The sequence below is a fragment of the Gossypium raimondii genome, chromosome 6 (assembly GCF_025698545.1).
Source record: "Gossypium raimondii isolate GPD5lz chromosome 6, ASM2569854v1, whole genome shotgun sequence".
Classification (NCBI taxonomy): domain Eukaryota; kingdom Viridiplantae; phylum Streptophyta; class Magnoliopsida; order Malvales; family Malvaceae; genus Gossypium; species Gossypium raimondii.
Window position 1 is genome coordinate 40,421,194 of NC_068570.1, and position 12,906 is coordinate 40,434,099.

A 12,906-nucleotide genomic window follows, 5' to 3' on the forward strand; every position below is an offset into this window, starting at 1 on the left:
CATTTTAGAGCAACCAAGTGGACATCGGTTGGAGCATGCATAAACTGACATATGCAGTTAACGGCATAAGCTATGTCAGGAAGAGTTAGAATAGCATACTGTAATGCACCTGCAAGACTACGATACTCTCGAGGATCATCAAGCAGAGTGCTCTCAATCTTAGACAGAAAAGAGGAACTGACTATGGGTGTTGGAACACCTTTGGCTTGAATCATACGACACCGATCAAGAAGGTCAAGAATGTATTTCTTTTGACACAAGTAGAGCTCCCCAGCAGAAGACCGATGCACTTCAACACCTAAAAAATAATGAAGTGGCCCTAAATCTTTGAGAGAAAATTCAGAGTGAAGACGATGAACAAATGTGTCAATCTCTAAAAAAGAATCTCCTATAGTAATTATATCATCAACATATACCAGAACATACATGCGAAAAGCGTCAGTAATTTGAATGAATAATGAAGCATCAGATTTCGAGAGAACAAAACCACTAGAAATAAGGAATCCTTTTAACTTATCAAACCACGCTCGTGGGGCTTGTCGAATACCATATAACGTTTTGTGTAAGCAACAGACAAGGGTTTGACCACTGGAATTAGTTTGAACATACCCGAGAGGCTGCTGCATATAGACCTCTTTAATGAGATCCCCATTTAGAAAAGTGTTGTTCACATCGACTTGTCGTAATGACCAACCTTTAGTGATAGCAATGGAGAGGATGGTGCGTATAGTGGCAGGTTTAACAACAGGACTAAATGTCTCATGAAAATTACACCCATGCATCTGGGAACATCTTTTTACAACCAATCGACCCTTTCGACGAGCCATAGTACCATCGGAATGCCGTTTGATTTTTATAAATAACCATTTGCAACCAATCGCTTTCTGACCTGGTGGTAGGGGAACCAAGCTCTAAGTGCGAATCTGAATGAGAGCATCATACTCATCTTGAGCGACCTTTTTCTATTCTGTAGAAGCAAAAGCATCATCTATAGTATGCGATTCTTATTCACACAACTCAGCTACGAGTACTTTTGGTTTAAAAATACCAGCCTTCGATCTAGTAACCATAGGTTGTGTATTTTCCACTAGAGGCGAATGATCAACCAGCCTAGCAGAGAATACTGGTGTGGGAGAGTAGGTGACATCATCTAAACTCTGGTGGTCATTGTCATGAGTTGTAAGGGGAGATTCAAGAGTACGGGCCGACAGAGAAGGAGATGAGGGTCGTGGACTGTGGGAAGGGGCAACATTTGAGGACTTGGAGCACCTTGGTTGAACAAGAGGAAAATAAGTAGTGATATGACTTGTTGTTGGAGAAATAGGCAGGTTCTTCTCGGGAAAAAGAAACCTACTCTCATCAAACACCACATGTCGGGACACAAATATTCGGCCATCAGAGGTAAGGCACTGGTAGCTTTTGTGCTGTGAACTGTAGCCTAAGAACGTACAAGGTTCAAAATGAAATTCAAGTTTGTGATGATTGTATGGCCGGAGATATGGGTAGCAACAACATCTAAATACCTGAAGATGGTTGTATGTCGGGAAGGTGCCATACAAAATCGAGTACGGGGACTGATGGTGCAAAACAGGAGTGGGTAATCTATTGATTAAATGAACTGCACACATAAAAGCAAAACCCCAATATTTCAGTGGTAGATGTGCTTGTGCAAGCAACATGAGGCCAACTTCAATAATGTGGCGATGTTTCCTTTCGACAATTCCATTCTGTTCGGATGTATAAGGATAAGTGACACAGTGTATGATGCCATGTTGAGATAGGAAGGACGTGAATAAACGGAACTTCCCTCCTCAATCACTTTGAAACTGTTTGATAAGCTGTGTCTTAACCATCATCCGAAACTGAATGAAATAATCAAGAGCTTGTGATTTACGTTGAATAAGAAATATCCAAGTGAACCGACTAAAAACATCAATAAAAGCAATGTAGTACCAATCATTTCCACAATTGATAGCAGCTGGACCCCATAAGTCCAAAACAAGAAGTTCAAATGGACAAGTAAAGTATTACTAGAAGGTGAAAAAGGAAATTTGTGAGATTTTCCCTGTTGACAAGCTGTACATATGCGGGAAATTTTATTACTTGGAACAGAAATATTACAAGCTTTCAAAACAGAGTTAACAACCGTGGATGAAGGATGGTCAAGTCTTCTATGCCATAGTTCAGTAGTGAGAACAGTTGACTTCGCATTCAGAACAGATTGATTTTGACCCGGAGAGAATCGATATAGCCCTTCATGTGTGTGCCTCCGTAATAATATTTCCTGAGTCTTTAATCCTTAACAAGACAGTGAAACGAATGAAATTCGAAATAAAAATTATTTTTCTGTGCAAATTGCGAGACAAATAACAAGTTTTTCTGAATTTTAGGCACATGTAAAACATTATTTAAATGGAGAATTTTTAGAGTAGTGGCAATTTAACAATGACCCAAACTTTCAATTTTAGCACTTGTACCATCACCCATACGGAGAGAAATACTACTTGAATAACCGATGGAATTATATAACGAGGTTGCCTCTTGACAGAAGTGGTTAGAGGCGCACAAATCAGGATACCACGTGGTGGGTGCAACGGAATTGACCAGGAGAGGAATATAAGGCTTATCATAGTTTCTGGGCTATATGTCTGAACCAGATGCACCTTGGTCTTCTAACCCAGCAGCAGGCCTAACTAATGAAGCTTTGGAGGACCAAGACGCAGGTGAGCGGCAGGAACACTTGAGCCTATACGGACAGGCCTATGAGTAGTATGATCAGGAGTTGACAGCCCACAAATACGTGGCCCACTTGATGACCTAGGAGGAACATTCGGGTCAGTGAAAAAGGACCCAAAATTAGATGGATATTTTGATGGAGAGAAAAAATTAGGGACAACCACCGATCCTCTCCCCAAATGCTGAGGTTGAGAAGAAAATGCCAATGATGCAGGGAAAAATGTCGAATGAGAGCCAAAACCCAACGATGAAGTACCGAATGTAGAGACAGGGGGACCACCAACAGATCGATCAAAGTGATAGTAGCATCGTTGAGCCAGGTCCCTGATCCATCCGTAAATCTGACATTAAGGTCGGCCACGACCATGAAACGACCCATGATTTCTAAGAGCAAATGAATTGATGACACTTGAGCTAGATGGTGTACTAACAGAAACCCTTAACGTGGAACCAGATGAGGAAGACTGTTGGACCAGATTGGCTTGGGGAAGAACCTACGTCACAAATCATTGTTGCCGCCTTTCACATTCGAGCAAAATTTCGATAAGCTGATCTAATGCCAGGGGTTCCAGTGAAAAAGATGTTACAGTGACGACGGAGTCAAAATCCTGCGAAAGACCCATAAGAACGATGTTTGTCTGTTCTTCAGCCGAGACAGGATAACCAGACGCATCAAGTAAGTCACAAAATTTCTTGATTTGACCCAGGTATTCTTTTACAGACTGATAACCTTTCTTGATCGAATGAAGCTCATGTTTGAGAAATCTTGGCACTGGACGTTGCGCCGAAAAGACTGCATGCTTTACTCCAGACATCGTGAGCCGTAGTAGTTCCTGTAAAAGAGGACAAAAACTCTCCACTGATCGTGGATAAGAGCCAAGAAGTAAGCAATTTTTCTTGCTGTTGAAACAAAAGAAAAATAGAATTAGGAATCGACTTCCCTTCAGCATCGTGAACAAACTTAGATGGGGCAGAGATCATCTCGTGTATATAATCGGTAAGCCCATAGGCTTCGATAATAAGCGTTAGCTGGTGTTGCCACTGAACGAATGTTTTGTCGGTAAGTTTAATAGTGTCATGTTTGGGAAATGATTGAACCACTCGACAGAACTGACTTTCATCAAGGGCAGGAGAAGAGGAGGGCTGAGGAGCAGAGGTCGGTGAAGTGACCTGATTGGTAGACACAGCTGGAGAAACAAGATTCATCGAAAACAACGAAAGCAGCCCAGGTAACTAATTAGCGACTGATACGATGAAAGAATACTTATGAAAACATGTGAAATTATTATTGCTTGATATGAATGAACACCAATCTGGTGTATTTATACACAAATAGATTAGCTAGATATGCAAACTTTTTAACAGGAATAGTTGACCTCTAATATTCAGCAGCTGTTAACGATCACGTTAACATTTTAATGGTCAAAGGCAAATATTGTTGGTAAAAGGGCTTCCTTGATTAATATTTAACGTTTGAGGGCTTAACTCAGTACATTTTTATTGGAGAGGCTTAATTAATTTTTGGGTTAATGGCAGAAACACCTCTGTACTTTATCAAATCTTTCAATGTGGTACTTACACTTTCTATTTGTCTAATATGGTATCTGAACTTTTTATTCCATCTATATTTGTAGCACCTTTGACTAACTGTATTAATTTCTGATACAAGTTGACACTTGTTCCAATTATATAGTGCCACATATCGCTTTTATTAGATTTTTATTTTAAATAATAAAAGTACCATAAATTAAATAACTCATAAGTTATTTTAAAACGAAACAAATAAAACAAATATAAGACAAAAAGCTAACAAAATCAAATAACCCAAATATTAAAACTTCAATTTCATAAGAAATTAATAGGAAAACAAGAATCATATGGTATTTCATATATGGTTAAAGATTGAATTATTGTAAAAGAAAACAATAACACTTTGAACAAGGATAAGCGAGATGCTGTCGACGTTGGCCTTTGTGGGGGATGTGAATATAGTAGGTTCCAATAATGGCATTGGTCGGGCAACGAAGAGAGTAAGGAGGAGACCAAAAATACCACTGGATACGGATGATCCGATGGTGGATGAGAATGGTAGGAAGGTCCAATCTTTGAGTGAGTCTAAGGCTTCGTACAAATCAAAATTGTTGGAGAATTCATCGAGGTCGTTTGAAGTTGATAAAATGGATGAGGATTTTCATCTTCAGCAGGGAGACGAGACCACAGAGATAGTAGAAGGTGTACCATCTATTACTTTCCCTGATCGAGTCTAAAAATATATCGAGAGGAATATGGTGAAAACAATTATCGTCAAACTTTTGGGTAGAAGGATTGGGTTTAATTTACTCAATAAGGTGTCGTCAATGTGGAGCCTTAGGAATCCATTTCAAGTAATGGACTTAGAGAATGACTATTACCTTGTTCGTTTCCAATATGAAGAGGATTACAACAAGGTGCTTATCAGGAGGAGTTCTTGGGGTGATCTTTGGGTAGTATTTAACTGTCTGCCCGTGGTCGCCATCCTTTTTTATAGTGAGAAATGAATTGGATGCTCAAGTTGTTTGAATAAGACTGCTTTGATTACCTAAATGTTACTATTTGGAGTGTCTTGTCCGGGCTATAGGTCAAAACATTAGAACGGTTACTAAAATTGACGAGCATGCTAATGGTGTCAGAAGGGAAAGATTTGCTTGTTTGGCTGTGAGTGTTGACTTGAAGAAACCGTTAGTGCCTAAATTCAAGATTAATGGACGTATTCAACGTGTTGAATACGATTCACTACTGAATTTTTACTTTAAGTGTGGACTTTATGGACATAATACGGATTGGTGCATGGCAAATAATGAGCCGTTGTCAGATAGTCAAGCTAATTGGGGTGTACATACCAATATAGTGGAAGGTCTCCAAAAGCGGGTGGGGAAGAAGGCTTTTGGACCTTGGATGTTAATTGAACGTTGGCATAGGGGGAAGGGATGGAGCATGGGGTTAGTAAAGATTGTGACTTATGGCACAACTATCGGCCGTTCAAGATTTAGGGCACTTGAGGAGGATCACCCAGAAGATACTATAGATAATTGCGGTAGCATTGTAGGAGAAAAATAAGGCAATGATGGTGCGCATGTCAAGGCAAATAAGGTGACTGTATCTGCAGGGGAATCAAATGCCAAAAATAATAATTTTTATAAGAAAATAGTACAAAAAGTCAAAGGCTTAGGTGGTAATAGGTAATGGATCCAAACTTGGTGTTACTTTATTAAGGCCTACAAATAGATGTTTGGGGGAATCTTCTAGTGTTGGACAAGTCCAATTTGATGATGGGGCCCAAATGTGCCAAAAAGATCCTATTAAGAAAGATCCTATCAAGGTGGGGGGTTTTTAACTTCTAAGAAGGAACAGTCAAAGCAAATTTAGACAAAAAAAGGCACAAGGTTGTATGGGTACTGGAGAAGGAAAATTTGGGAGAAAAAATAGACAAGGAAAATTGTGTTTTTTTTCTATGGTTAAAATGGTGTTGATGGTCAAAAATTGGTTTGCAAACCACCACCAAAGACGATATCCAATAGAAGAAGCCACCGTATAAAGCACTGGAGAAACAGATAACACCCATGGTTGATCTAATGGTGACAATGGAAGGAATTGTCAAGGTCATTGAGCAGGGGCCGGGAGCTTCGTGTGATGAGAATGTGGTTCCATTCGTTGTGGGATGCAATGGATGATAAAGATGAGGTAAGTTGCTGATTAGTATCGGCTTTTTTGGATTTTTTATTGGTTTATTTCTATTATATTATATGGATACAAAACTATTTTTTGGAAATGTTAGGAAACTAGACATCTTCGGTTCTACAAATTTTTGAATGAATATAGAAATAGAGTTTTTCCCGAACGTGGTCTGTCTCTTTAAGACAAGAAAGAGATAGGGCTAATGGAGTAATTGTAAGAATTGGATTTCCTAACTCTTTTCGAATTGAGGCTGAAGGTTATATTGAATGATAATGTCTTGATTGATGTTTTGGAGTTGCATCCTCAATTGATCCACATAAAAATTCGCAATAGGTAAGATTCAACTAGTTTTTTTATGTATGACTGTGTATGCTAGTCCACAATCGGCAAAGAGACGACATCCTTGGAGTTTTTTTGGACTTGATGGCAGAATCAGTTATTGGATCGTAGGTTATTGCTGGGGATTTCAACTCGATCTTAGAGGGTTCGGACAGAATAAGTGGCACAAATTTCATACAAATTAGATGTCGATGGTTCTAATATTTCATTTTCAACAATGGACTTCGCGAGTTAGGGTTTATGGACCTCAATTTACGTGAAGTAGAGGTAACTTATCACAACACTTAGACTGGGTTGTGTGTAACTCAGACTGGGAGTCGTTTGCTCCTAATTGTGTAGTCCGTCACTTACATCGCCTAAAATTTGATCACAAGCTGATTTTAGTCTCACTTTGTGTGTTATATGAGAGAAGCCACCGGTCGTTTCGCTGTTTAGCTCGTTGGATGATGCATGCAGAGTTTAATGATATTGTTAATGGGTGTTGGAAAAATAATATAGAGTTGATTGAGAATTTGGATAATTTTCAGAAAGTTGTCTAAGACTGGAACAAATGCGTCTATGGTAACATTTTTTTGCGTAAACATAAGTTGATTTCTAAGTTGAAGCAAATTCAAAGGATTTTGGAGATAAGACCATCACTAGGGCTTCAATCTCAGGAATTTAAAGTTTGTCAGGAGGTTCAAGATGTCTTAAAACATGAGAAATTGTTATGGTTTCAAAAGTCGAGAATGATGTGGCTTTCAAATGGTGACAAAAACACAAGGTACTTCCACAGTGGCACTCTAGCATGGTGGAAAAGGAATAAAATCGAGAGGCTAAAAATAGAAATTGGAATCGATGAGTGGTGTTTCGATAATTAGTTGTTGAAACAACATTTGGTGGGAGTTTTTAAGGAGCTTTACTCTTTAGAGTGTGGTATCTAGAGGGTCTTTCCTTGTCACGGTCGTTTTTCATCCTTAATAATAGTTAAGAATGAGAGCCATCTAGCAGCACCTATTGACAAGGAAATTCGAAAAGCAATTTTTTGTATGGCACCGCTGAAAGGTCCAAGAGTTGATTGCTTTCATGCGAAGTTTTTTCAGTCATAATGGGATGCCGTGGTAGTTCGATGTATTCTCTTATTCGAAATTTTTTGGGAGGGCAACCTCTATACCTGAATCTGAACAAAACTCTTCTTCTTTTACTTCCTAAAGTTTAGAATCTCTAAAAGATTACATAATTTAGAACAATAAGTTTGTGTAATGTTTTATATAAGATTATTACGAAGACAATTGTGAATAGACTGCACCGCTAATAGTGGAGATCACAAAATAGAACCAAACGAGTTTTGTTGTTGACAGATTTATTTCGAATAATATTGTGATTACACAAGAGGCGGTACACTCTATAAAAAAACTTAAGGGAAGAAAGGCTTGGATGGCTCTGAAGATCGATCTTGAGAAAGCCTACGACCGGGTCAAATGGGATTTTTTAGAGGACATACTTAAGGAATTGGGCTTTCCACCAACTTTGGTAACTATAATTATGATTTGTGTGACTTTATCTTCTTTACAGGTTCTTTGGAATGATACAGTAACTAAGGCTTTTAGATCATCGCAGAGAATAAGGCAAGGTGATCCTCTCTCTCCATACTTATTTGTGCTCTGTATGGAGCGACTGGGCACTTTATTGATGTAATTCTATGCTATTGGAGGTTATCGTTGTAACACCCCAAACCCGACCTAAACGTTATGGCCGAATCTGGCGATGTCACATTGTAACACTCTTTACCCGTATTTGATGCCGGAATAGGGTACGAGGCATTACCAGAACATATACACTTATAAACGTATTAAACCGAGTTATAAAATTTCATACAGATTAAAAATTTCAAATTATTGTCTTCGAATCACTAATTAGGGCTTACGAGGCCCAATATATACTCATTCGATCCAAGCCTTATAGCTACCACCGTTGTAATACATTAAATATTCAATATCTTGTAAAGATTCGCTAATTTATCCCATATACTTTCACACAAATTAATTCACAATTTACAAGTCTTATCATTTCAATGCTTATAAGACACATGTACATATCTATACTAACTCGTATGAGTCTCATACTCATTCATTTGCTCAATAAATCCGTTAAATCATTTCAACATCGAAGAATCCACATTATGTCTGAAACAATACTAATAACAATCATAAATCTTTTCATATTAATTTCATGTATCATTTACTGAACTTCATATATCATTTCATAAATATGTAATTCACTAACACATCTTGCCATATACAATATCCAATTGGTGAAATCACTTAATTGAAGTCAACTTCAACAATCACAATAAATCTATCACTTGAATATGAGTCCATGTAACACTTACCAACTTTGTCAAATTAGTGAACGTCTTACGGAATTGAGTACTTATTTTCTCAATGCCATAGTCCAACTATGATCTTACACGTAATCACATAACATATACCGATGCCATAGCCCAGCTATGGTCTTACACGGAATCACATATCACTTATTGCCATGGTCCACCCATGGTATATTTCGTCAATTCGTCTTTATCACTGAACGAAAGTACTCAACCCTACGTTCTACTCAATTTGAACTTTCATTCCTATTTATCTATCCTTCTCAACAATCATAATTCAACCATGAATATGTATATAGAATAATACATTATGTCATTCATAATACTAACAAATAATTGTTTGGTTTTAGCCATATGAATTTACAATTCAATTGATAATAACTAATTGAAATGAAACATTATCTCATTTCTAATTCAACATTTATCAAATATAATCGGGCATATGACCAATTTATATACAAATGATTTATATATTTTATATTTCCTCCTCCTCCTCTCCATTCCACATCCTTAATGTACATAACACTCTTATAAATAACATTTTCTATAATTTTACTATTCACTCATATGTATATTCAAAGCTGTCTATCCGAGTCAGAGTCACTAAATTATTTTCATCCGGAGCTACAAAACTCCAAATTAAGATCCACTAATTTTCCCTAAAACTATATTCACATATATTCTTACCATAAAAGTTTTAGAGTTTTTGGCTTAGCCAATAAGTGCAGTTTATTCTTTAAAGTTTCGCCTATTTCACAGCTCAACAGTTCTGACATCTCTTCACTAAAAATTAATTATCTCACTGTACAGAATTCAGATGGTACTTACACTTATTTCACTTGAAAATAAACTCATTCAGGGTTCTAAACATATAAATTTTAGCCTGTAATTATTTATTTACAATTTTTAACAATTTTCCAAATTTAGAATAGGGGATTCCAAATTCATTCTGACCTTGTTTTACTAAAATTAAAATATCTCAAAATATATAACTCTTTTGCTTACTCTGTTTGTTTTATGTAAAATAGGATCATTAACATTTCATTTCATATCTTATTCACTCTCTAATTATATTTGCACCATTTTGGTGATTTTTGAAAGTCATGCAATTGTTTCATCCAAAACTATTTTGCTGCTAATTCTACTATTTCATAATTTCACTTTTTCACTTTCGATCACTATTCAATTCAATTCCACACATATATTCATGATTCAATTACACTTATTCATTACATAATCTCATATATTTTCGCTTAGTCAATTTCCCGTTGAACACTCAGAATATAAACAGATACGTAGAGAATTAGCACATAAGTGCCACACTGATATGTAGCCGAAGCTACCACTGATACGTAGCCATAGCTACCACTGAAATGTAGCCAAAGCTACCACTGATATGTAGCCGTAGCTACCATTGAAATGCAGCCGAAGCTACCCCTGATATGTAGCCGTAACTACCACTGATCAATAACACTGGAAATGTCCACGGGCCTGCTCACACAAGTTGTCAAGTGTCTGCAACACATGCTAGATCACCCAGCACCCGGGACTCACTGTAACACTGGTCTCTAGTGACATGCCACTTGTATCCACTTCTATTCCTAAGTTCAACTGAGAATTTACACTTAACACTTTATTTTAAACACTTTATCACTTGAATAATTCATGAACAATTTTTCTTCCACATTCAATAATAATAATTCACATATCAAATATAATTCACAATTTATAAAAATATATTGCTATTATTTACACATAACTTACTTTGGTGCAACAATATAAAAATTTAGCAATTTAGTCTTTAATCTTTTCTTTTCTCCAATCAAGGTCGATTCCACTTCTTTCTTGATCTATAATAACACATTTGAATTATTTAATACTCACATTTATCAAAACAGTCCTTGACTCAAAATTTGGCAAAATTACAATTTTGCCCCTAAATTTTTGCATATTTACACTTTTGCCCCAAAGCTCGTAAATTAAAATTCATCCCTTATTCTTATGTATTATGACATGCTGAACATTTTTCCCTTCGATGGCAACATCAAATTCCCACTCTAACACTTACTTATGAACATTAGGTATTTTTACCGATTATGTCGTTTTACTCGTTTTCACTTAAAATCACTTAGCACAACTTGTTTAACATAATTTCAAGCTTCACATTCTACCACAAAACATCAAAATAAACACATTTCACCTATGGGTATTTTTCCAAATATAAACCCTAGGTTAAATTATTGCTAGAATAAGCTAAATCAAGTTACCTAGACTCTAAAATCGTAAAGAACATTAAAAACGGGACATGGAATCACTTACTATGGAGCTTGGAAGCTTGAAAACCCTAACTATGGCTTCCCCCTTGCTATTTTCGTTCATCATGGAGAAGATGAGCACATTTTGCAATCTTTTTCCCTTTTTAATTCTTTTTATTACTAAATTACCAAATTGCCCCTAACTTAAAAATTTCCTATTTCACTTATCTCATGTCTATTTTTGTCCATAACTTAACCAATGGTCTAATTACTATATAAAGACCTCCAATTTAAAGTTTCATAACAATTGGACACCTCTAACATGTAGAACTCAACTTTTGCACTTTTTACAATTTAGTCCTTTTGACTAAATTGAGTGCCCAAACGTCAAAATTTTCGAACGAAATCTTCACAAAATTATTTCGTGAAATCGTAGACCATAAAAATATAATAAAAATAATTTTTTTCTCGTCAAATTTATGGTCTCGAAGCCACTATTCTGGCTAGGCCCAAAATCGGGTTGTTACAATCGATCTCGAGAGGGGTCTCCGTAAAGTTGACCCCTATCTCCTCATCTCTTTTTTTTGTATGGAGGCAATCTCGAGAATGCTTCTACATGCTTAGAATAATAATGTGTTGAGGGGCATTCGGGATAGCCAAAACGGCCCTTCAATCAATCATTTATTCTTTGCCAATGATGTCCTTCTTTTTGTTAAAAACAAAAAAAAGGGATGTTGATGCTTTTTTGAACATTATTAGCTAGTTTGCTTTATTCCTGGTCAAAAAATAAATTTTGAAAAATCCACGGCTTTATTTAGTCAGAAAACTCCTAGGGTGCAACATCTTTCTATTGGTGAGTTACTTGGCATAAAAGTAGTGGATAACCTGGACGACTACCTTGGATTGCTTTTCCCTATTGGTAAAAGAAAGTCAAAGGCTTTTAATGACATTACTAATCATTTTTCTTGTAGGGTTAATAGCTGGTCAAAGAGACTTCTTTCTTTTGGTGGTAAAGAGATCTTTATAAAAGTTGTCCTTCAATCTCTTCGAACTTATGCTTTCTCGATTTTTTTGGCTCCTCGGGTTATGGTCGATGACATGCAATCAAAGATTTGAAGGATTTGGTGGGCGAGCAAAAAGAGTGAAAGGTTTTGGGCTATGCTTCTGTGGGAGAAAGTTTTCCACCCTAAAGGTATGGGTGGTCTTAGTTTTCGGAACCTCCACCTATTTAACCTGGCTCTCCTTGGCACACAAGAGTGGAGACTCATTTCGGTCAAAGACAGTCTTTGCTATAAAGTATTGAGCTCTAAGTATTTCCTTGGACTGATATTTTCCAGCCAAAAATAGTGGACAAACCATCCTTCACTGGTCTAGTATTACCAAAGCTACTAAGGTTCTCAAAGACGGTTTTGGTTGGCAGGTTGGAAATGACACAAGCATCAATATCTAATTGGACAACTGGGGTTTTAAAGGCTTGAACGGCAATGGGATGAA

General features: G+C 36.8%; 2 long non-coding RNA genes across 2 annotated transcripts; one reads left to right on the plus strand and one right to left on the minus strand.

Moving 5' to 3' along the window:
- Positions 1-1,895: 1,895 nt before the first annotated feature.
- Positions 1,896-3,042, minus strand: LOC128041803 (uncharacterized). The gene is made up of 2 exons (XR_008196654.1): positions 2,898-3,042; positions 1,896-2,817 (listed from the first exon to the last, which is right to left on the minus strand). It is a non-coding gene; the product is annotated as an uncharacterized LOC128041803 (long non-coding RNA).
- On the plus strand, positions 2,816-4,199 carry LOC105773769 (uncharacterized). The gene is made up of 2 exons (XR_001127154.2): positions 2,816-3,412; positions 3,486-4,199. It is a non-coding gene; the product is annotated as an uncharacterized LOC105773769 (long non-coding RNA).
- Positions 4,200-12,906: the final 8,707 nt, after the last annotated feature.